Source organism: Mustela lutreola, chromosome 10 (genome assembly GCF_030435805.1).
Source record: "Mustela lutreola isolate mMusLut2 chromosome 10, mMusLut2.pri, whole genome shotgun sequence".
NCBI classification, from domain to species: Eukaryota; Metazoa; Chordata; class Mammalia; order Carnivora; family Mustelidae; genus Mustela; species Mustela lutreola.
The window spans coordinates 100680128-100704956 of record NC_081299.1 but is presented as its reverse complement, the minus strand read 5'-3'; the positions used below and the strand labels follow the sequence as shown (position 1 = coordinate 100704956).

The following is a 24829-nucleotide window of genomic DNA, read 5'->3' as shown; positions in this document are numbered from 1 at the left end:
CCTGGATGTGACAGAGGAGACAAAGCCTGGGAGACTGGCTGCTTGGCTCGGCTGCAGGAATGGCGTGCCGAGGCTCATAAAGCTTGTCTGATACGGTTGTCCGTATGCATGACTAATGCAACCAGGCTCTCAGCTAACCGTCTAAAACTGCCCTCAATCACTCAGACACATCAGGTTCTCTACTAGTTCCACCTGCCTGGAGATCTGCCTCTGAATGCTTATAACCTGCCACACTCAGGACTGACACACAGCTGCTGTCCTAAATATCTCCTTTCATTGCCATTGCCATAGATGGGGCACCGGGGATGCCTGGGTGGCTTGGTTGAGCCCCCGACTCTTGATTTCAGCTCAGGTCATGATCTCAGGGTCATGAGATTCAGCCCCTGCGCCTTGGTAGGGCTCCACACTCAGCTGGAAGTGTGCTTCTCTCCCTCTCCCTCTGCTCCTTCCCACCAGCTCGCTCCCTCTTTAAAATAAATAAATAAATATTAAAAAAAAAAAAAAAAGATGGAACTCTGTTTCCTGAATCTCACCTTTCCTTCCTCTTGGTTCATGCTCTCTTTTAGTAGAAGACCTCCTCAAAAATGGAGAATAGTATGCATAGGGTATATACTAGTTCAATTTGAGTGTTGGTATTAAGCCTCAGCCTTAAGAGAGCCAAAGTGTCAAATCCATGCTCCAGCATTACATCTGGCATCCATGAGTTTGTAACAACCAATAATCATGTGACCTTGAGAGTTTCCATCATATACAATTCATGAAAAAATGTCAGTCATGTGAATAAGTTATGCTATTCAGTTTATTGTTAATATTAGAATATTCATCCTTGAGGGTAATCATTTTAGATGTATTTTGGAGTTAAATCTCTTTGTGTACTTTGTATCTTTTAATTCTATAAATAAACCTATAATTATTCTATATATAATTCTCTGTATATATAATTCTATAATTATATAATTCTATAAATAATAAGTCAAATATAAATGTATTTCAATTATTACAAAATTGAAATGCTACAAGAATTAATAAGTAATTTTACATACAAAAACAGTTATTAAAAACAAATAGCTACATATGTAGAAAAAACAATGTCAGTTGATATGAAGGGTAAGTTAGAATGCATTAGAAGGATAACTGTAAGAAGAAATTTATGAACCCAAAGTGTCAAACAGTTAAACACCACAAGAAAGAATAATAGAGCATTATTCAGATTATTATAGAATAGCTTGATGTACTAGCACTCATAACACTGACAAAATAAACTTTAAGAACTATATTTAGCTTTCAGTTATTTAATTCCACTTAAGCCAAAGGTATTTCAAGAATACTTGTTATGGCTTTTGAGGAAGTATTCTGTCCCTTCAACATTTCATAGGAAGGAAAAAAGCCAAACCATGTACAACACCATCCACAATAAACCTTCTTCTATCTAGACATAATATATAAATAATGTATAAAAAAATTTTTTAGAAAAAAATGAGGTAAACAAAACACATTTTCTTTTCACATATCAGATTTCAAAGTGGAGACATCATAAGAGTGCTTTAAGATAATTTCTCATAGTTTTGAGTCCTTGGAGAAAAATGTAAACAATATACTTGTTAAAAGAACTAAATAGACTGACACCAATTTTCAACGATCAAAGATGAGATATTTTTGAGATTTCTTCAAGCAATGAATTCCAGGTTGAATGAAAAGAACTAGGATACTAAAATACTTACCCCTCGTTGCCTGCTATGTAGAAAAGGCAATATTGGTAATCCTTCTGATATTAATATAATAATGCCAGATTTCTTTTGATTAGTATTTCCATGATGAACCTTAATCCATTTTATTGCTTTTAACATTTCTTATCCTTATATTCCAGTAGACTCTGCTGACAGAATCATATAGCTTAATATTTTTGTTTTTTAAAATCCTGGCTGGCAACCTTTGCTTTTAATTACAATGTTTAGTTCATTTATATTTAATGTAACTGATATACTTGGATTTAAATCTGTCATTCATATATACATACACACACATATTTATATATATATATATTTATTATTTTTTCTTTACATTCCACAAGACTTTTTTTTTTTCTTTTTTAAATACCCTTAGAATTTACAATAGGAGTCTTGGACTTATTAAAGTCTTCCATAAGTTAGTATTTCTACTACTTCAAGATATTGTATAGTATTGTGATATAATAAAATACATAAATATTTTGGCCTTTATCTTCAGCTCCTGATCAGCATTCCTAAAGCCCTTTGTAAATTCCTAAGCAATAAAGATGCTAGGAAAACTTTCTGTCCTAATATTTGGTCTTTTGATTCTGGTTCCTGACAGAGTTCCCATACCCATTAGAATTTTCTGGGTGATGGGAACATCTGCTGTTCTAATAAGGTGACTCTTGGTGGGCTTCAGGGTGGGAAAGGGTCAGCAAGACCAGCTAAAACGCTTGGAAATTTCAGCCCTACCCTCATCCTCCAGCAAAGAAAGAAGGACTGGAGATTGAGTTACATGTCTATGTGATGAAGCCTTAATAAAAATCCCCGAGCTAGGGGGTTCAGAGAGCTTCCAGGTTGATGAATACAACCATGTGCTGGGAGGGGCGTGCACCACAACTCCAGAGACCAGAAGCTCTTGCTTTCAGGACCCTTTCTGGACCTTTCTGTGTATCTCTTCATCTGGCTATTCATCTATATCCTTTATTAAGTAATAAACCAGTAAACATAAGTGTTTTCCTGAGTTCTGTGAGCCATTACAGTAAATTATCAAACCTGAGGAGGGGGTTGAGGAATCCCTGATTTGTAGTCACGTCAGACAGAAATGTGGTTGACCTGAGGTCTCATGCTTGCTCTTGGTGTGTGAAAAGAGAACAGTGTTGTGCGGCTGAGCCCTTACCCTGTGAGGCCTGACTTCAGGCAGATGGCGTCTGAACTAGATGGAATCAACAGACACGCAGCTGGTGTTGGAGAATTGGTCGGTGGGAGAAAAAAATCCACACGTTGGGAGACCAGAAGTATCGGTGCAAATAGTAAAAGGAAACAGTAGAAGCAACAGTTGTGTTTTTCCTTTTCAGAAAGTGAGGACTTTCAGGAATTAAACTACTTAAAGTTGCTTGTCAAGGAGTAAGGCTAGGGCATGGGAGTGGGGAGAGGTGGTCTTACCAAGAGAAGGGCAAAACTGATAGAAGATGAGTTTATAGAATAGAAAACCCATCTTTAGATTGACCGTAGAAAAATCACAGCGAAGATAGTAAGTGACTTAGGAATGACAAGCAAAACATCTTGCACACATTCTCAAGTTTGTATATTAAGAATGTAAGTACAACTATATTTTAACAGAATTATAGACTGAAGCAAAAAGATAATGGGCCATTTTCGTCAGTCTTCAGCAGAAAAGAAACTGCATGACTCTGGAATCATTTTGTCATGTACTTACGGGAGATGGTCAAACAGATGGAACAGCAGCTATTGCCGATAAAAAATGGCTTGATTTTTTAAAAAAATGACTTAATCTTGTAGGTGTCAGGTAATAATACCAACCTAGTGGGATCAGCTCACACCCACTGGTTGATTGCAGAGAAATTAATTCATTTGCTAGACTCTGCTAGAGAAGTAACTGAAATGAAAGACCTCGAGAGGACAACTTTTTTTTTTCTTTTTCCTTTTCTTTCTTTCTTTCTTTTTCCCTTTCTTTCTCCCTTCCCTTCCTCTTCCTTCCTTCCTTTTTTTCTTTCTTCCTTCCTTCTTCCTTCCTTTGAGAGCTCACGCATGCATGTGAAAATTGGAGGGTGGGGCAGAGGGAGAAGGAGAGAACCCCAAGCAAGCTCAACACTCAGCGCAGAGCCCAACGGAGAGCTCCATCCTCCAACTCTGAGATTAAGACCTGAGCTGAAATCAGAGTTGGACACTTCACTGTGTGTCACTGAGCCACTCAGGTGCCCCAGAGAACAACTTTTTCTTAAGTTATGCCTGTTTCAATTCCTCCTGTCATTCTTCTCCAGGGAAGATGCTGAAATTGCCACAACGCACGATAGAATCTTAGATCCAGGTGAAAATTTATGGACTTTGTTATTCTGAAATCCAGTTCTGTCATTTCATTCCCAGACCTATTTATCCAAGGTTTTGAAGAAAATACACATTTGTGTGAGAGCAAAAATTTGCTTTCCTTATGAATATATTCTGACAGTACAAAACTTCCCTTTTTTTGGACTGCTTCCAAGAAATAGCATCTTCATCAGCAGCCCAATCTTCAAGTAAGAGTTGAAAATGCGATAAGCATTATTTGAGTTACTATAGAGAAAAGAAAAGATTAATCATTGGAGAACAATGTCACCATCAGTGGTACCCGGGCTGACAAGGAGACACTAGAATTAGCTTTGTCCACCACCCAAACTCCGTTGAAAGTGAGCATCTGTTTGTATGACAGATATAATGACCACAGGAATAGTCGAGCAGCTTGAAGTGCTGACAAAGCCTTCTCCCTGAATTATAATCCCAGACTTTAAAGACCTCTGAGGCTCTTTGTCATAAAGTTATATTAATATGTAAACTTGACCAATAAAATTTCTGATTTAGTCATGTATCTCAGATGGTGATTTTTGGCTTCGGCCAAACGCCAGTGTTAGCTTCGCCATTTCACAAGCGTCATTTCCTCAAGTGGTACATTTTTAAAGACCTTGCTTGTCCTGAAAATGACCTTATTTGAGCCTCATGCTTGACAGTGTGGCCAAATGTAAAATTCTAGGTGGGACGTCACTTTCCCACAGAACACGCTGGAAAGCAATGATCCATATGTTCTCTCTTCTAGGGGGACGTTCAGAAAATCCAAACCCATTCCTGGCCCTTTTAATATGACTTTTGTACTCTGCCTCTCTTTAGAAGCTCTTCAGGTTTTTTTGTTTGTTTACAGTGTTCAGAAACGTCGCAGTTTCAGAGAGGTAGTCTTTCATTTTTGTGACAGGCGCCAAGACCATCCTCTCAAATGTGTGAGTTCGTGTTTTTTTTTTTTTTTAATGTCGGGAAAATCCTCTTTATTTCTTTGATAGCCTCCTCTTCTATTCTCTCTCTCTCTCAGGAACTGCTGTTTTTTGGATGTTGGGTTTTTTCTCAGGAAAAAACCGGGGCCACTGGGTCTACACTGCCCACTGGGACCTACACTGGAGAAAATCCGTGAAAATCCAAACGCAAGGTTTTATGTTTATCTCAAACTGTTCCTTATTTGTTGGCGGCGGGGGGAAACCCTTTACAAAAAGAAGTAGCAGGACTGAGTGGGAGGGGGACGATGGAAACAGAGCTGGAGTCAGCCCCAGCCTCTTCCACTGACTCCCCCTTTTCACCCCGACAAGCTCAGGCCTGCCGGCAGAAAGAGAAACCGGCCCGCCCCCCACGGGCCGGCTTCCTTGCCCTCAGCTTTGGGTGATCTCCTGCGAGCCACGTCAGTTTCTGGGTCACTGTCTCCTCATCAGTGAAAGGAAATGTGAAAACTAATACCCGTCTAGCCTACTGAAATAATAGGACCTCCTATTATTTTCAGGTGAGGTGTGAAGAACTTTGGAGAGGAGGGACTTGGAATCAGCCAATCTTGGTTCATGTGGGAGGAATCTTTATTACAGTAACAGTGGAGTCGGTTGTTTTTAAAACACTGTGTGTGTGTGTGTGTGTGTGTGTGTGAGTCTCCAGTGTTCATTTAGTTTCTGAGAGAGCACAGCCTCAAATGACAATTGCCAAGAGGTTGGTTTTCAGCAGGGGAGACTGAACAGCCCCCTCCCTTGATGGCAGGATCGGAAGGCCCAGACTACCTGAGGCACTCATTATGTCACTCGTATGTAAAAAAGCCCAACCTCTCACAGTTCCAGAGGCCTCGATGTGGAGCTCTGCGTTCTGGCCTGGTTTTGGCACAAGCACTACTTCCTGGTTTGAGATCAGAGGCCTGTTGCTGTCATTTGACTGAAAGGACATGGGCACTGTTGGCTTTCTGTCGGGATGACAGAGAAGACGTTTTCATCTCCCCAGCCTGTTCCTCTCTCGTCACTGGTCCCTGGTCCCTGCTACAGTCCCAGCTCAGGCCCAGAGTGTGGTAAAGCTTCCTGCCCCAACCTTCTGGGTGCACCCTCCACGCTGGGCAACCTCACGTTCCCCAAAGCTCTGGTCTGACCCACCACTATCTCACGGTAAACCCCTCCAGGGATTTAGGCCTTACCCTTTAGTCTCGCCTTGCGTTAATAGCCCATCCCTGTTTTAGTTGAAACTGTCTATTCCTGTCATTCCTCATTCCGGCCTTTAGAAAAGAATTAATCAAGCCGTTCCCTTTATTTCCTATTTTTCTGTCTTTCCACATTTGGAATGCTCACGTGCTCTTTCTATGCTTCTGGTAGTTCCCTTCAAAGTTTACTACACGTATTTAACCCAAAATCTTACGATGGGGGGCTCAACCTTCCTCCCCACCCACCCCATTTCTCCCTCTCTGAACTCTCACACTGCTGTTCCGGGGAAAAACCTATTTTGAGTTTATGGATATAGTGACCACTTACTCACTTACCGTTTTTTTCTGGTCATATCATACCATCCTGTTGGCATCATTTTCTTCCTTGAAGTTTATTCTTTAGAATGGGTCTCTTGGTGGTAAATGCTCTCAGTTTTGCATCCTGTAGATTCTTGGCCCTTATTCTGGAAGAGTCCCTTAAAAAAAAAAAAAGAAAAAAAAATTTTTTTTTTAAAGATTTTATTTATTTATTTGACAGACAGAGATCATAAGTAGGCAGAGAGGCAGGCAGAGAGAGAGGAGGAAGCAGGCTCCCTGCTGAGCAGAGAGCCTGATGTGGGACTTGATCCCAGGACCCTGAGATCATGACCTGAGCCGAAGGCAGCGGCCCAACCCACTGAGCCACCCAGGCGCCCCCAATTTTTTTGTTGTTGTTGTTAATTTATTTGACAGAGAGAGAGAGAGAAAGAGAGGTAGCCAAAGAGTGAGCACAAGCAGGGGGAGCAACAAGCAGGCTCCCCGCTGAGCAGGGATCTTGACCTGAGCAGAAGGCAGACACTTAATAGACTGAGCCACCCTTTTGCAGAGGGCACAGATCTAGGTGGACAGCTCTTTTCGCTCGACGGGTTATGGTCAGTCTCCTGGCTTCCATTGTTCTGCTGAGAAGTTGGCTTCCTTCCAACCGTCCTTTTCAGGGGATCTGTGTTTTCTCCCCGGTGACTTTCAAGGTCTTCTGTCTTTGATGTTTTGCCATTTCAATGCAGTGTGTCTAGGCATGGATTTGGTTTTAGTTTATCCTGCTTCCCATATGTTATGTGTCCTGGATCTGTGGGTTCACAGATCATTCAGTTTGCATCATTTCTGGGATCTCCTCAGTAGCGATCACCTCTGCTCCATCTTATCTTGATTCTCCTTCCAGAACTCCAATCAGGCATAACAGGCCTTGTTCTAGCTTTGATGCCTTTAACTTCTCTTTCGTTTTCCCCATATTCTTGCATTTCTTTGCTGTGCTCTGAATAAATTCCCTTTCAACGTGTCATCTCATCTTCTGTTTAACTTAGTGAATATGGTTGTCATTGCAGTGGTTACACTTTTTATTTTGATAATTTCCATGTCTTTGTTTTTTCAGATATGCCTGTCATTTTTGTGGCCCTTCTGTAGTAAACTTCTCTTTGTAAACTGCATCCTTGCCGGGGATAAGACAGGAAGAGGGGGGTCAAAGAATTTCCATTCACGATGGAAACTTAGAAATCCTCAGAACGAAATGACGGTGTAATCACCACATTTTAAAACTTGTGCAATGCCTCATGTGGGATGTTTGGAAACTTTTCTACCTGAAACACCTGCCTCAGAAAAGAGGAAAAGGTGAGAATTACGTAGGTGAGACTCCCCTCCATAGCAGAACCGACACCCCGAAGGAAATAGGAGGTAAATAGAGATAAGCGTGAAAACTAATGAACTCAAAGGGAATGAGGAAAGCTCAAAGCTGGTTCTTCTGGAAGCATGATCTATCCTTACTGTCTTACACCCACGATTTGGTTTTTACCTCATTAGGCTCCTGATATTGCTCCAGCAAAGGAAGTTCTAATAATTTCCTATAGACCAAACCTGAATGAACTCTTGGGAGTGCTCATCCACTGGGCCTTCTGCCTGGCCATGGTGTTTCTGACTAGTCCCTAAAGTTCAGATCCAACGGCCTGCTCGGTGTCTCCACTCAGGTTCGTCTAACAGGCACTTGAAATTTGGTGCGCCCATACCCGAGCCCCTGACATCCCCGCCCCAAGCCTCACTCCTCTTGCTATTTCCCTATATCGGAAAGGTCAGCTCTATTTTTTGTTCCTCAAACTGAAAATACTCCCTAAGTCCTCCTTGCTTCCCTCCTTGACCTTTTACGGCCACAATAATCTCTTCAACACACAAAGTCAGATGATCCGAGTCCCTGTTCAAATCCTCCCGTGGCCTCCCATCACCTTTAGAATGCAACCCAGACTCCTCACCTGGCCCCTGCTGGCCTCTCCACCCACCATTCCCCTCATTCACAGGTGGCTCCTGCCACCTGGCCATCCGTCAGGCTCCTACCCCAGGGCCTTTGTGCTTGCCGGTTCTCTCTGCAGGGAATATTCTTCCCCCTAGAGTTCCCAGGCTCACTCTGCTGCTTTATTCAGGTCTTTGCTCAAATGTCTCCACCTCAGAGAGGACTTCTTTAATGCTGTACTTGAAATGGAACACACAGGCCTCCCCTGTATCCACTCAGCTATGTGTCCCCCGCACCTTATTTTAATTTAGAACACTCACCATGGTCGACATGGTGATATGTTTATCCCTCCGTTGGCTGCTGTCTCTGGCCCATCCCCACCCAGTGGAATGCCTACAAGCACTTGGGACTTGATCTGTGCTGCTCTCACCCCTGGACTCTCAAGCCTAGCACAGTGCCTAGGACACCATGGAGCTTAATAAATATTTGCTGAATGTGTGCATGGATGATTAAGAGTGAATAAATAGACGAGCTTGGGATACGACAGAGATACAGAAGAGAGTGCAGGGTTGGGGGAGGACGGGTTGTTTTAACTCTCTAAGGCCACCTCCTGCAGAAAGCCTTCCTGACTCCCAGGTGAGGGGTCTTACCCTCACTGCCCCCAGAGCGTCATGTCTTTTTATGGCATTTATTCTACCTTTGGATATGTTTTGAGGGGGCTCTTCTTGAGAACAGGGACTGACCTTGTTCCTCTCCGCACCCCTGGCGCCCAGCCACGCTATAGGACAGAAGCTCGTTCAGTGCTTCCTGCGCCAGATGAAACCCACACTGGCTACACTACGTCTACTTGAACCTGGCTTTCATCTAATTGTTAGCCGAGGCACCTGCGCCAAAGCAAGCCAGATCTAAAATTTATTGACAAAAAGACTAGATGGGATAAAGCCCTTTCAAGGGTGAGTTCCCTGATTCAGATCATCTGAGAGCAAAGTAGAAATGGCAATATCGTGATAGGTCCTTGAGGCCAGGGACTAAATACAACAATCTTTGTAAATCTTCCAGTAACTCGGCATTAATGATGACACAGTGTGCTTTGTAAATAAGCAAATGTTGCATGAATGAATTTGACAAAAGCTTCTTGTCTCTCTCTCTCTCTCCTCTCTCATTTTTGTGTGTGTTTGCTTCCTATTTGCAAATTGTCTCCAATGACAAACTCCAGGACCCCTTGAAGTTAAATTTTTTAAAAATTCTAGTTCCTTTTTAAGTGGAGGCTGTTGGTTCTTAGGCCCAAGGTGAGAGCTAAGGGAAGCTTCAGTCGCCCTGTGGCTAAAGGGGGCTGGGGAGGCTCTGCCCTTTGCAGCTTCTGCTCTCCTGATGTTGCTGGGAACCAGATCTCTTTTGGCCTCTTCTGGCTCCTGGAGGGACCACAGAGACACAAGACTCCCTATCTTACTTTACAGCCTACTGTGTTGGGCAGCAAGCACCTGCTGCGGGCTCTTGAGGGCGCTGGTGGCGGACCTCTCCAGACACTGTCCCTGGGGCCCCACAACACAGGGGAGCTGAGCTGATCCTGACCTGCACTGGGCTGCCGCCGGGGAGGAAGAAGGAAAGGACTAGAGTGAGGGAGGAGCAGCCTGTGCTATATAAATCACAGGTGTTTGCCAAGTGGAAAAATACCCAACCCTCAGAATGTTTTCATTTTATGTTTCTTAGAAACATTTCATTAGAGGAGGAAAATGAAACCATGCCCGCAGAAGCCAGGTGTGACCTGCTTCCCTCCATCCTGCACGCCCAGGGCTACCTTTCCTGGGCACTTGGGCTGAAGGGTGCCAGGCCCTGAACCCCCAGGGCAAATGGCAGGCCTTTGTGTCACGTGCTGCCCTTGTGAAGAGGTTATCCTTGACGTGCCTGAGAGGCCTCTGGTCCTCTGCTCATTCCAGAGCTCTCTGGGGACCACATCGTGCTCAGTGTAGCTTCTAGAAAGCTCCTCTTCTGTTGCTCCTTCCTCCAGGCCCCCAAGGAGACTGTCTGAGCCGGGTGTCTGAGCTCTTGGCTGGGCAGACTGGAGCTCCAGCTGGACTCCTCTAGCTCTGGCCACACACTTGGACCAGGATGGGGAAGAAGGGACCCACCCAGCCCTGAAGGAAATGGCAGGGTCCCTGTCACCTTCCCAGTGGGCACTGGCTCTGGGGGCAGGTTGGCTATGTGCTGTGACCTAAGGTGGCTGGAGCCGTGCCCACAGGCAGGCTCTGTCAGCCGTTGTTGAGGTGGTCCCATCTAGTGGTTAGCAGTACATGCTCTCATCTCAGAGGACCAAGGGGAAGCTACTAAGGCACTCAGAGTCTCAGTTTCCTCATCTGAACACGGGAGTGACCCTAGCACCTACCTTGTGCTTTGTTGTGAGGATTACAAAAAAGGATGCCTGTGATGTGATTATCGGGGTGCCCCTCATTTCGGAGGGCCATGGGATACAAGGGTATAACTGTCAAGCTGAATAACAGGGGCCTGAGTGACAGAGCGATTCCTTGTTCCCACAGGAGGGAGGCGGCCGCCCTGGCCTGGGAAAGCTTCGGAGGCGAGGAGTCTGTAGAGCAAGGCTGGGGCGGGAATTCGTCGGCCTGGCCTTGGGATGCCGTGTGGGACAAGCTATTTGATCCCCACGACCACCCTCTTGGAGGTGTATTACTATCCCATTTCTCACATGCGAAGACACCGCCTTCGGGATGGTAGATCCGTGGCCTGTGGTCGCACAGTGAGTGCGTACCGGACCTGGGGTTTGAAACTCAACTTAAAAGCTTATTGGTCTTTCCTATTGTTGCTGCTCCCCACACCCGGACGGCCTTCCAAGTTTTAGGGAATCCCTTGAGGTGTGAGTCCCAGTGGGCAAGGCTCCTTCTCCCTGCTTAGTCAGAGTGAGCCACTGGACCCCTTGTCACTATTTACCCCAAACACAGACTTCCAACCCCGCACGGGGTTCCAGAGCAAGGGGTCACGGAAAAGGAGTCACGGTGGCCCCACAGTGCGGGCTGTGTCTGCCAGGGGGCTCCTGTTGGGGGGTTTCAGCAGCTGGCTTCCTGAAGGCCTGGTTCCCACCAACTGTCCTAGCCTGTGCCTCCAGCTTCCTCCTGCAGGTGGCCTGAGTCCCCGCGTATCCTTGTCAAAAATACCCTTTCATTTCCGCAGCCAGAGTCAGCTCCTGGTCCTTGCATGGAAGAAACACTGACAGACACAGGCCCAAAGCCACATCAGGTGGCTCTTTGAGGACGTCTACCTACCTTGACCAGGAAAAGGAGTAGGGGCTGCATCAGGCCCTCCGTGCAGGACAGGGGTGTTGTTGGCTGCCTTTGACCTCAGCCTTTCGGGCTGGAAGTGCCCTTCACTAGGTGCCGGAGTGAAGGCGTTCTTGAATTGGGCCCCGTACCCTGAGCTTCGCTGCAGTCAGGAGACATGGCAGTTCGGGAGGTTAGGAGCCAGCCCTGGACACCCACCCCCCACCGTCAACAACCCCCTTTACCCATATATCCCTCATGCTCTTCCGCACGCACAGTACCCACTTCCCCACATCGTCTCCTCCATCCCCGGACACACACTGCCTGTGTCCGTTTCAGGGTCCTCTGGCTCCTCTGGCCCAGGTTATTTCTCTCCCCTGTCAGCCCACTGAGCTGCCCATTCTGGGGCCAGTAAAAGTGGGAGGGGTGAGGCAGGGCAGGGCGAGTGAGAGGCTAGAAAAATGAGCAGCCGTGGCATGGGCATGGAGGGGCTTTGCGTGCCCTGCTGAAGTCTGGCCTGTGAGCACAGACAGCCTCCGAAATGCAAGGTCAGATGTGAGACTCTCGGGTGCCCTCGCCAGCTCCTGGATCCCAGAGGTCAACAAGGCAGAACCCTGGAAGGCCCTGCTCCTGCTTCCACCTGAGCCCGTGCTTTTCTTCCCCCTCCTCCTTGGGGTGCCCCAGGGCTTTCTGCTTCCCCAGCGGGTGCGGGGCTGTGAAGGGAGTGGATGAGCCAGCATCCTGCGTGTTGTATTCTCTCCTGGACCTTCAGAGAGGACAGCCTGAGCTGCCCCTCCCCAGCCTGGGGTTGTAAGGAGAGACTTTGCCTTCATATCTGCCTCTTCTGTGCTCAGGGCAGCGCCCAACAGTGTCCCACAGATGCGTGGAGGACTGAGGGGGAGCCCGAAGGACAGGGAACCCAGGTGGGCAGCTGAATTTGATGCCCCCTCCAGCACAGCGGAGGAGTGTCCCAGCTGTTTCTGCCCTATCAGCAAATGTCCTGCGGTCCAAGGCAGCCTTGAGTGTGGGCCTGATTCTTAGGGTTTCACACCTCCTGGATTTGGGTCTGATGATCTCCTGCTGGCTTCCAGTTCCCAAATGCTTTTAAAAGTGATTTTTCTTTCCTTTTTAAAATTCCACTCAGCACTTTAAATGGTTGCGGGCCTGAGCGTTGATGGAAGCCGGTGGATGGAGTTGTTACCATAGATGATAAAATGAGGCGGTTTCCCTAACTTTCCATGTTCCCCCTTCTCTGGGAAACTACTTCTTATGCTTTCTCTTGTCTCCTTTCTCCTTAAATCCCCACACCTTCTTCCCCATCCCCAGTCTGAGAGTGGCCTCCCGTCCTAGCTTACCGGGAGAACAGAAGCAGGAGGAGGACAGCCCCCACCGGCCCTCGCCTCCCATTCTCCCGCCCACATTGCCCGACACCCCTGCCGCGCTCCGCTCCCGGCGCAAGGACCAGCCTCCACCTTCTCCTGGGAGGGAGGCTGCGGCCTCCTCCTGCGCCCCTGACCGCACAGCCGTTGCCCACCTAGAGCCTGGCTGCATCAGAGTCTCCCTCTGTGGGGATGTTTCCGTGGGAACACGAACAAGTCGTAGTATCTCCTCAAAGAAAATCTGTCCCTGTCCTGTCCCTCTTGTGTCTGGCGACCTCCTGCTTTAAGGCTCCTCACTGCGGCAAAACTCCTTTAAAAAGCTGGTGACGCCGTGTCCTCCTCGGACCCCACCCCGAGCTGGATTTTGTCCCCCACCTACCCACCCACCCAAAGACGCAGTTTTGTCAAGGTCACCAATGATTTCCGTGGTCAGCTGCCGAGCCCCGTGGTCAGTTCTCAGCCCTGGTTTTCCTAGAGCCGCCCGGGGGGGGTGGCGTCTCACCGACGGTGTTCCCTTGCTCTCAGGCTCTCCCGGGGCTTCCCAGGGACCCCAGCCCTGGAGATCTCAGTGAGCTCAGCGCGTCTATCGGGCGCAGGGTGCCCCCCGCACCGCAGGCCAAAGTTCCGCACTCCCCGCGCGGCCCCGCCCCCCGCCCCCGCCCCAGGCTCGCGCTGCCCACCATTTACATTCCCCCTTTCCCCACGCTCTTCCGTGTCCAGCAGGAACTGCATGTGCACACGAGCAGGGGCCTCAGTGCGCCCATCCCATTCAGTAAGTGGTAACCCCATTCTGCTGGGTGCTTGGGTCACATGAACCGACCTTGACTTCTTCCATTCACCATCATCACCAACGAGTGAACAAATCATGTTGGCTTCACCTGCAGAAGACTGACCAAATCACGGCCCTCCCTGTGGGTCCGAGTCACCATAGTTCCCCTCCACCATTATTTCAGTAGACTCTTAACTGCCCCCAACACTGGGTTCTCCAGACTGACCAAAACTATAAAGCCATCCTGTTTCCTTCGCTCAGTCATCCAGGGCTCCATCTGGCCTGGAGGAAAAGCCCAGCTCTTTGCAGCAGATCGCAGGTCTCATGTGATGGGCAGGAGGGTAACTGTGGGGTCAGCCCCATGCTCGCTGCCACAGACCGCCAGGCAGGCCCACCTCGGAGGTCTGGTGGCTGGAAAAGGCACTGTCGTCCTTGTCTTAAACATGACCTTGTCTGAAATACGACCTTCCCTTTCCCTAGAATGCCCTTCCCTGTTTGCTGCAGCCGGACTCCTACCTACCACATCCAACAAGCTTCTCCCTCTTCCAACTTCAGTCCAATGCATCCTCTCTGTGAGCGGGAACTAGGGTGGCTTTGGTTCCTCTGCACTTCCCTGCGGCCCTGTCTACTCCCAAGGGTGCAATCCCTGCCCTCAGACCTCCTCCTTGCTCAGGAAAATTCACTTCCCTTGCTCAAGGGCCTCCTTCGCGAACTACCCCCTGCCCCCGGAAATGCTCTCTTCCAAGCTCTGGTGTCAGCCGCTACACAGGTTTGCTAGAAAGCATGCTTTTTGCCTTTCCGGCGCACCTTCTTCGAGCCCAGCAGGTCCACCCGCGTTAGAGTTGGTGCAGGATCTCCAGCGCCAGACATCGTTCTTGGCACATAGACGCTCAAATGTTTCAGGGAAAAATAATTCCAAAAGGAGTTAAGTGGAGTTGTATAAATACGAAACATGGTGAGCAATTATCATATGACTTACAGAAGATCATTACATATACTATTCTGCAATGTGTCCCATGGGATCTAAAATCACTAGTAGGGTTCAAATTAGAATTTTTCTAGGTCTCTCTTCTGATCGGAGATATTTCCCATCTTTCAATAACTCGTACCTATTAGGTCAAAAGCCTTAAAAGAAGGGAGGGGTCATATTGGGCGGGAAATGTTAAAGGGTTTTTCAGGCGACATCTGTCTTCTGTTTGGCAAACATTCCGTGGTGAGCTTGGTGTCGGTGGGGCATGAGCTCCGGGGCTGGAAGGACTGTGTCGGAGCCACTGGAGGTCCCAGCGAGTCCTTAGTCTCACTTTGTCCCGCAGCCAGGAGCTGTGGCATCCTCTGTTAACCAGCGTTAGGGTATACTGAAAAACATAAGCGAGAGGTTTCACCACAGCCCCAGCCTCCCAAGCTCCAGGCGGCTGAAGAGCAAATGAATATAAAGAAAAGAAATTGAGATGACTGCCCTCTAGTGGTGTGCATTTCTGGCTTTCTACCTCTGAACTGTTTCAAAACAACCTGCCCACGCTCTTTTAGTTTGGAGTCATCCAAAGTTTTGATGAATATTTTTGAAAGCTATTTCCGGGGGAGTCCTTTAACCACTTCCTAAATACATTCTTCTTTTTTTTTTTTTTTTCTCTCCTTGCAGATGGCTGAACCCAGGCTTTCAAAAGGGAGAGCCACTGCCAGGACCTTGGTGGGGGGGTCCCCATGGGCCTAGCCTGGGCCATGGGCAGAGCAGTCTTCGGGTCTGAAAAGGACTGCAGGACAGGAAGGTTTTATGGGTCTCTGGGATATGGATGTCTTTTCTCAAGTTCAAGGCTAATCTTCCCACTTTTGAAAATCATACCCCCTGGCTTCTTCAGCTATCTTTGCCTAATCAGATAGCTCCTTTCCCCTTAGCTTCACTTCAGTTTAAATGTTAGTGACCTGAAGAAACGATCTTGACCATCCTCCCCACTCCAAGCCTGTCCTAAGCTTAATTACACGCTCCTCCTACCACACAGAACACACAATGACTTCCTCTACTAGATCATTTGTCATAATATTAAGCAGTCCAAGTCCCTCCCTAGATGAGGGTGATTTATTTTAGTCCCTTCCTAGATGAGGGTGATTGATTGACTGATTGATTTTTAAAAAAAAATTTATTTGTCAGAGAGAGAAAGAGAGCAAGTGAGCAAGCACAGGCAGAGGCAGAGGGAGAAGCAGGCTCCCTGCTGAGCAAGGAGCCCGATGCAGGACTCGATCCCAGGACGCTGGGATCATCACCTGAGCCGAAGGCTGAGGCTTAACCAACTGAGCCACCCAGGCATCCCTGTTTATTTATTTTGATGTATATATCTTTGAAGCTTTTTAGAGCTCTGGAAACGGTGGGTAGAAGCTCGATAAATGTGTGTGGAATATATAACCATCCCAATTATCTTCTGCATCACAAATTTTCTAGTCCAGCTTTCTGCTCCTGCTCCCTTCCCGCTCTGTGCGGGCGGCAGTTGTACCAGAGGCAGGGGAAGCTGGGAGCCGACACTTGATTTGGGGTGCAGAAAACATGCCCTTAGGCATTGTTAGAGACAGAAGCCACCTCAGGGGCAAATGAATGGGAAAGGTGACCCTGCTAGCTTGAGGTCTGGGTTCTGGTTGGGACAAGAAACAAGTTGGCAGGCACATTGGCTAGAAATGTCCCAGGGAGATGGATCCAGGGAATCCAGACTATAGCTTGCCACACATCCTGAGCGGGGAGGGGGGGGCACAAAAGCCGGGCAGAGCACACATTCAGGGGAGACCAGAGGGAGCTCTGGACATTCATGGCTGAGTGACACAGGCAAAACACACATACAAGGGCCCAGGGTTAAAAGCTAGGGAAGACTTGTCAACTGCCTGAATGTTAAATGTGTTCCCCAACCCCCACACAGATCTGGTGGCAAAAGGTAGAAACTCTTGCCAGCTAAAGGTATTTGAGGACAACTTTTGTTATGCAAATTGTTGACCCCCCACCCCCCAAAGCTATGCCGACACAGAGATGACTCCAGGAAGCCAGATCTAAAAATACAAACAAGATATAGGAGCGCTGGGTGGCTCAGTGGGTAAAGCATCTGCCTTCAGCTCAGGTTATGACCCCAGGGTCCTGGGATGGAGCCCTGGTCAGGCTCTCTGCTCAGCGGGGAGTCTGCTTCTCCTGCCTCTCCCTCTCCAATAAAAAAAAAACATTAAAAAAAAATGTTTAAATAAAAAATATATATGAACAAGATTTAAAAATACAAAACTGAACAGAAACATAAGTGGCCAGGAAAGATCATCTCCACACAATTAGTCCAAGGAAATCATTGAACAAATAAAAACAGCAGTAGCAACAAGCACCTCCTCCTCGGGTAGAGAACAGAGCAGAATCCAGAGCTGCTACAAAAATATATTACCTAAAATGTCCATTTTTTTCTTTCTTTCTTTCGTTCTAGGATTTTATTTATTTAGTCATTTGAGAGAGAGAGAGAGGACAGAGGTAGGAGAGAGGAGCAGAGCAGGAGGGACAAGCCAACTTCAGGCTGAGCGCAGAGCCTCAGGGATAGGGATCGATCCAATAACCCTGAGATCCGCACCTGCGCTGAAATCAAGGGTTGGGTGCTTAACTGACTGAGCCACCCAGGCACCCTTAAAATGTCCATTTTTCAATAAAAAAAATATAAGATATACAAGCAAACTTAAGAGTGAACTATTATTGGGGGGGGGGGGGAGAAGTCAATAAATACTACCTCTGCCCCTGACATCCCCTCCACTAATGCCAGCAGCACTCCCTCTCCCCCGCAGTCATGACAACCAAAAACACCTTCTAATATTGCCAAATGTCTCCTGGGGGAAGTAGGGCAAAAGCAGCCTGAGTGAGAACCACTGCCCTAAAGCAATACTAATCAACAGAATGTGGTACTGGCACAAGGAAAGACATAGATCAGTGGAACCAATATTAAGAATCCGGTAATAAAATCTTACCACACATTTATGATCCATTGATAGTTTACAAAGGTGTCGAAGCAATTTAATAGGGAAAGAGCAGTCTTTTCAATAAATAGTACTAGGATAATTACTCACATGCAACAGTGACTTTAGACCCTTACCATACATGAGAAATGAACTCCAAATGCATCCTTGACCTAAATGTCAGAGCTAAAATTATAAAACTTTTAAAAGAAAATGTTAAGTCTAAAGTTTCTGTAACCTTGGATTAGGCAACAAAAAGACAATCCTTAAAAGAAAATCTTGATAAACTGCCCATTATCATAATCAAAATATTTTGTATTTCAAAATACACCCTTAAAAATGAAAGGACAAATCACGATGTTAAAGAAAATAAATACAGAATATATAAAGAGCTCTTACAACGCATTAAGATAAACAATCCTAGTTTTTAAGTGGGCAAAATATTTGAAAGGACGTTTTACAAAAGATACATAGATATTTACTCATTAGTCACTAGGGAAATACAAATTAAAACGACACTGAGAGACAACTTCACACTCACTCAAATGGCTATAAGGAATGAGAGAGAATAGCAAGTGTTGGTGGGGATCTGGAGAAGCTTGTGAGAAGCTGGTGAGAATGTAAAAACAGTATGGAGGACAATCTAGCAGTTCCTTAGAGTTATACATAACTTTACCCACCAGTTCCATTCCTAAGTGCATATCCAAGAAAAATGAAAAACTATGTCCACACAGACTTGTCTGCAAATATTCATAACAGCATTATTCACAATAGCCAAAGAAGGGAGACAATCCATGTGTTCATTCGTTGGTGAGTGGAGACACAGTGATATGTCCATACAATGAAGTTATTTCCAGCAATCAAAAGGAACACTGATAAAGTATAAATCAATCAATCAAGCAAGCAAGCAAGCAAGCAAGCAGGCTTGAAAACTTTGTTACGCTGTTAAAGAATCCAAGTGCAAAAGACCACATGTGAATGATGCCATGCATATGAAATAGCCAGGAAAGGCAAATCTATAAAGACAAACATAGATCACCGGGTGTCAGAAGCCAGGATAGGAATGAAGGCTGCCTGTAAGTGGGCACGCTGGGTCTTTATGGACTGAGAGTGTTGTATACCCCTGTTACTTCCCACTTGCGGTGGGAAAGCCTGATGTAAATTGCACTTCAAGAACGCTGGTATTTTTTTTAAAAAGAAGCAAATATCAAAAAATGAATTCTTATACTCTTACCCCACAAAGATAATAGCCACATTCAGTGTACATTTTTTGCTGGGTTTTAGAAAAAAAAATTGTTTCTATATTTTTTAAACTGCTTGGTTAAAATAAACTGCTTTGTTCATCTATATCATGAACATATTTGGTTGTCATTAAATTTTTTATGACAAAACTGCACAAGTCTTATTTCGTAGAATCCTGAATGGTAAAACTGGAAAACCATCTTAAAGATTATCTAATGCCTTCATATTACCCCTTTTGGTTTTAATTTCCTTATGTATAAAATAAGAAGGTAGAACTAGATGGTTTTCTTGGGTCTCTTCTGCCCTAACTGCCCTTCCCCCCCTCCTTTTTTTTCTTTTTTTAAGTAGGCTCCACACCCTGAGTGGAGTACAATGCTACAACGTGAGGCTTGAACTCATGACCCTGAGATCAAGACCTGAGCTGAGATCAAGAATCAGACACTTGGGGTGCCTGAGTAGCTCAGTTAAGCAGCTGCCTTCAGCTCAGGTCATGATCCCAGGATCATGATCCCAGAGTCCTGGGATCGAGCCCTGCATCAGGCTCCCTGCTCAGTGGGAAGCCTGCTTCTCCTTCTCCCACTCTCTCTGCTCTTGCTGTGTCTCTGTCAAATAAATAAGTAATATCGTTAAAAAAAAAAAAAAAAAAAAAAGATCAGACTCTTAATCAACAGAGCCACCCAGGCAACCATGCCAGACCAGGTACGTGGATTTTTCTCAAGTGAAAATTCTCTTGAAAATCCTATACTATACTCTTTTTACCAACAAGAAAATTGTGATTTTCTGGGTGTTAAGAAATCGACATTTTTGGAGGGGAAGGGAGAACAGGTTTAATGGTTACAGAGATGTGTTGGAAGTGATGAGGAAGTTTTGGAAATAGTGATGTTCACACAACATCGTTAATGTAACTATTAAGGCCATGGCACTGTACCCTTAACACTGGTTAAAATAGCACATTTTATATTTTATCACAAAATTTAAAAAAATTGTGTTAGGTCGGCCAACAAGATGCTCTCATCTTACACATTATGCCAATTCCATCTCAGTAAAGCTTTTTTAAAAAAACATATGGGTTCCATGCTTTTTAAAAAACAGCTTTACTGGGGCACCTGGGTGGCTCAGTCATTGAGCGTCTGCCTTCGGCTCAGGTCATGATCCAAGGGTCCTGGGATCAAGCCCCACATCGGGCTCCCTGCTCAGCAGGAAGCCTACTTCTCCCTCTCCCTCTGCTGCTTCCCCTGCTTGTGTTCCCTCTCTCACTGTCTCTGTCAAATGAATAAATAAAATCTGAAAGAAAGAAAAAACAGCTTTACTGAGATAGAAATGGCGTAAGTGGGTACAAACTTAAGCTGACTATGATTTGATATGCAGTATGTATTGTGCAATGACCAGCATAATAAACTTAGTTAACATACCCACCATCTTACATACTTTTTGTGTGATGAGAACATTAAAATCGACTTTCTCATCAAGTTTCAAGTATGTAATACAGACCTGTCAACTGTAATCACCATTCGTACGTTACATCCCCAGAACTTCCCTTAGATGTGTGACCTGTGGCCAGTATTTTCATTTCCCCCACCCTTACCCCCAGTAATCACTCATCTATGATGTTTCTATGACAAACCCATTCTCTTAACATGAATGTTACCTGCATGTTGACAGTCTTTTCTAACCTAATAAAATGGTGATGGAAATTTCAGGTATCTGGCAGAGGCCCAGATTTTATCAGTCCCAGTTACCCAGAGACCTTCTCTTCTTTTACCTGGTCCTGTTTTAGTTGCTCTTGAAGAGGTAAGTCTGCAATGAATTTTGATGTGGCCACAATGTATATTCCCTTGTTTGAAATTTTGATCGAGCTGAAATCCACTGTGCTGGAAAGAACGAGACCCTGGTTGTAAACTAGTTGTTTCAGGTTTTACTGCTACTTTCTTTGATGCCACATGGGCTCAGGGTTTTAGATATCCTGTGTCTTTACAGTGTCAAGAGATTAAACCGCTAAAGTCTAGCAGATCCTATTCCTCAAGCCCCCTCAAAGCCCATCTTTGCTCAAGAATCAGGTCAAATTTTAATGTCACGGACTGAGATCCAGTGATTAAGGGAGCATTTAAACTTGATGACCTCAGAGGGTAGACTGGATCTTAGTGGTACCAGGCACGGTAACCCTGGAAGACTGTCAGTTCTCAAAACCAGATGGAGTAAAAACTACCCCTTACAGGGGCACCTGGGTGGTTCAGTCGGTTGAGTCTCCAGCTCTCAGCTTGGGCTCAGGTCATGATCTCAGGATCCTGGGACTGAGCCCTGCGTTGGGCTGGCTCCCAAACGGGGAGTCTGCTTGAGATTCTCTATTTCTCTCTTTCCTTCAGCCCCTCCCCTCCACATGCACTCTCTCTCCAAAACAAGTAAATCTTTTAAAAAAAAAAATCAATAAACCAATAAATGTTTAGCTGAACCAAAAGAAATGCTCTCTGAAGCTAGGAGACTGGAGACTGCCAGTTACTATAAAAGCCAAAGTTGTCATGCAAGTAGGAAGACTGAACTCGGTTGGCATCAGTGGGTACGAATGAAGAGTAAACAGACTTTCACTTAAGGAACATCTTTATTTGATCTTTAATATACAATATTACCTTTAATTTATAAAAATTACATATGGAGGACATGACTGGAAATCAGTTCAAGAGCGGCCAGTGGGTACCGATCTGGGGGTTATACTCACCCCGCTTACTAATTAAGGGAAAAATTTTATCAGTGAATTTGAGACCAGTGAGATTGAGGAATGGCATTTCAATTTCCAAATCCAGGAATTAAAATGGGGGATACCTTATTTAATTAATCCAAAAAAACTAATTTGTTTTCTAAGAAATAATTTTTCCCAAGAGTGAGCTGACCTTCTCTCCATGGAGTGTCCCAGAAAGCAATTTGCCGTAGAATTCTGTAGAATTCGGTAGCAGCAAGACATTTGCGATAAAAACCCTGTGCATATTAACATGCATAGATGTGGGTTTCTGTGTGTGTGTGTTTGTGTGCTCTCACACTCACACCCACGGAACTGAAGCACTCTGCACAGGCTGGACCTAGAAAGGCAGCTCATCTACAGGCTTCCTCTCCTCTAGAATTTCCAAAGAGTGAAATGCCTATTTGATAAACCCACTAGTGAAACTTCTCTCTGTCATGATGGCTGGTGCACTGCAACGTATATACTAGTACTATGGTGTCGTGTAACTTGGAGTAATTTCATGAGTGCTGCAGGGCTCAAGCAAAGTTTAAAAGAGATGAACTGCTCAGTCATGGAAATAGACTGACGCTGAGGGATGCTTTCTTTCATTTAGATATGAGGCATTCTGACATTCTGAAATAATGCAATGAACTTGTTAAGGATCTGAGGCAAGTTATCCAGTAAGAGAAAAGGGAACTCTCCTTCTGGATTTCTCTCTCCTCTGCACTCAGATTTAGGCCGTTCTAGAGGGAATAGGCAGCACCATTCTGCAGTCTGAAAAAGGAAGAGTGGCTTGCCAAATGGCGAATGAGGCACATAACCCATTTTCTGTTGCTTCAAATTTTCCAAGAGATTGGCTTTTGCAGCACAAAGGTCAGAGATTTTATCATATTCCCCTTGGAGGGACCTGAGAGTCCTCAAGGGGTGGGGGGAGATCTTGCATCTCCAACAAGCCGGAGTCCTGGTCCAAAGGTTAACGAGCAGGCCCAACTTGGAGAAACTACAATATTTTGACACCACAGAGACCCTCCTTATCACATGGGGTGTCTGGAACCATAGCATTAAATGACAAGGCAAGGAAACTGGCTGACAGCACACCCCCCCGAACACCACCACCAGCAGCAACAACAACAACAAATGCTTCTTTCATGATGGTCCTATCAGATTGAAACCTGAACAGACGCCACAAGAGTAGATCTACTTTCAAGACAACAAAATACAGAGCTTTAGGTTACACAAACCCATACAATCATACATACACACAGTCTTTTTGCTTTGAAAATGAATTATGTAACTCAAACAGAGAAAAGATACATAAGGATCTTACAGAAATTATACTTGGGATCAAAGGTTAACAACTATGACCCATGGGCCAAATCCAGCTATGTTTTTATAAAGTTTTATTGAAGCACAGCTACACCCCTTCATTTACGTATCATCTATACCAGCTTTCATGTTCCAATAGCAGAACTGAGTAGTAGAGCTAGGCCACTGTATGGTGCACAAAGTCTAAAGTCTTTATTATCTGGCCCTTTACAGAAAAGCTCGCTGACCCTTTACAGATCAAAGAATGTTTCCATCATGATCTGAATGAGCTGAAGTAACAGAAGATCATCTTCACCTGTGTTCTTGAACCAGAAAAGTACATTAAAATATTTCCACATCATATTTGGCTACTCAACCATTCTGCTTAGAATCTGTGTAGCCAAAACTAGTTAACAACTGTGTTTGTTAACAAACACAGACAATATTAAAAATCTGTGTATAATTGTATTTATGCATAATATCTATGTAAAGAATGGAAAGATACGAGCTAGAGAATTTGAAGGAAAGGAGACCTAATGAAAAAGAAAAACTCAAAATACGATTACTAGAAACTTGTTATTTGGAACTTAGACGTATTTTAGTATATTTTTCTTTATATTAAACAGCACGGGACCATGACCAGGGCCCTCAGAAGAGCAAGAACAATTTACAACTGCAGATTTTACCCATGACTTATGTGACAAAATTTTTTGAATAGAAAATAACCAGCATTTCTAGAAAACATTAATTTTTGATTATATAATTAAAGAGATATAGCAAAATAAGAATGTTTTTATTTCTAAAGTATTTTAGTCAACGTTGCATCAGAAGTATTTCTTTGACATTTTCCAAGAGATTTTAGTTATTAACCACAATTACAGTTGTTAGTATTATATAGTGACACATTGCTTAAAATATATTATAAACCATTTTTTCCTCTTTAATTTAAATGAAATATAAAATTAAGGATTTTGTGACATAATTCATACTGGAAAACATTTAAAATGGTATGAATTACTCTTACACAGAAAATGCCAGCAGAATCACAAAACGTTCTAATGCCTGAGAGTGCCTGGCGCGATGCTCGGCACCTGCCGAGGGACTCCACGTTTGTTCACTCATTCTCTCATTCACTCGTGCATTCATTCACAGAAATTCAGGCTGAAGGGAAAACTGCGTAGCGAGGATGGCAAGCACAGTCTTATCAACAAATCGGTAGCTCGGACAAAGACTTTGGCAAAGGAGAGTGGAGATGAGAAGCTGATGGTCACAGTTCCAAACTGCTTGGTTAAGATCTACCAAGGGCAGCCCAGGGGTGCCTTAGCTGACATCACAAAGAAATTAGGGCCAACATTTCCACAAGAAATTAGGGCCAACATTTCCACAAGAGGAACACATTCCTCTTACATACAAATAACTGCTCAAAGACAGGCGTTAAGTGGGTGTCAGACAAAACAGTACATACATGCAACCCACCAGAAAACAAGAACCCTCTGACGGGGGCCTTTTTTTCTGCAGAGATGACTTTTTGTTAGGGCTGCATTTGCTTGGCTTAAACAACTTTAGACTGGTTTTAACAAAAAAGTATGACTCTAAAACTGTAAAAGAGAAATGCAGGAAGTAGAGGGGGTGTTCAACACCTCTGTTTTTCTTTTCTTTTATGTACCAACTGATCTATGTACTTAGCACATTTGTGCCAAAGGCACAAAGTGAGATGTCAGCTCTCTGAAGAGGCACCTGGAAAGGAGC

General features: G+C 45.0%; 2 long non-coding RNA genes across 2 annotated transcripts; both read right to left on the bottom strand.

The window, feature by feature from the left end:
* Positions 1-1276: 1276 nt before the first annotated feature.
* LOC131810061 (uncharacterized) lies at positions 1277-8164 on the bottom strand. Its single transcript, XR_009345387.1, has 3 exons — positions 7015-8164; positions 6532-6671; positions 1277-4283 (listed from the first exon to the last, which is right to left on the bottom strand). It is a non-coding gene; the product is annotated as an uncharacterized LOC131810061 (long non-coding RNA).
* A 6917-nt stretch (positions 8165-15081) lies between these two features.
* Positions 15082-24438, bottom strand: LOC131809967 (uncharacterized). Its single transcript, XR_009345350.1, has 2 exons — positions 20825-24438; positions 15082-15218 (listed from the first exon to the last, which is right to left on the bottom strand). It is a non-coding gene; the product is annotated as an uncharacterized LOC131809967 (long non-coding RNA).
* Between the last annotated feature and the right edge of the window lie 391 nt (positions 24439-24829).